This window comes from Penaeus monodon, chromosome 23, assembly GCF_015228065.2.
Source record: "Penaeus monodon isolate SGIC_2016 chromosome 23, NSTDA_Pmon_1, whole genome shotgun sequence".
Classification (NCBI taxonomy): domain Eukaryota; kingdom Metazoa; phylum Arthropoda; class Malacostraca; order Decapoda; family Penaeidae; genus Penaeus; species Penaeus monodon.
In genome coordinates this window covers 41,019,766-41,020,448 of record NC_051408.1, presented here as the reverse complement: position 1 = coordinate 41,020,448, position 683 = coordinate 41,019,766, and the positions used below count along the sequence as shown (strand labels likewise).

Sequence of the window (683 nt, the reverse complement as noted above, 5' to 3'; positions counted from 1 at the left end):
CCTTTTCATAAGCAAAACCGAAAACTATATCCAGTGTGTATATATAAAGGATGAGCATATGATTATTGGTCGCCTGAATAAACAACGGTGAGCGTGTTAGTGTCTGGCTCCTATACGTACACTATTGGTAACGCGACTCATCCCACGGACTGTACTAAATTTAGAAGGTGTAGCTTTTATGCGAAAGAAAACGGAGTAAGTTAAACGCGTTGTATCGATTCCGCAGACTTTTATGGGAAGATACCAGCCATTTTTATTTTCTCTTCGACACGATTTTATTCAGCAATTCCAACTTTCAGTATAGTCTTAATGATCTTTTCTCCTGAATTAGAGTGATAAGAATGTGTATATGCGTCGTATACAATAGGCGTTTTTACCTCTTTATTTTTCGGTATGTTATAATCAGGCCAGAGCGCAGGTACGTGCAGAGTCAGTGGCCTCACGTTTTCTTTTCTGTTTTTGTGCTTTGGCCAACCTTAGTCGCTCGTGGCTTTGCTATTACCATTCCACTCATTGTTTGGCCTTGTTAGAGTGACACGAAGGGGTGTTACTAATAATTTTTGACACTGAGAAAGAATGAAAAAAAAAATCGCTGGCATTGCATTGTATAGTGTGTATTTTATTCCGCGGTTTCTCCTATAAGGACATATGTTCGCGTATGAGTCCCATGCTCTTCCAAACTG

General features: G+C 39.5%; 1 protein-coding gene across 1 annotated transcript in view; it reads left to right on the top strand.

Moving 5' to 3' along the window:
- The window catches only part of LOC119588306 (RING finger protein nhl-1-like), a gene marked incomplete in the record, with an annotated part of 50,140 nt that overhangs the window by 11,863 nt on the left and 37,594 nt on the right, over positions 1-683 (top strand).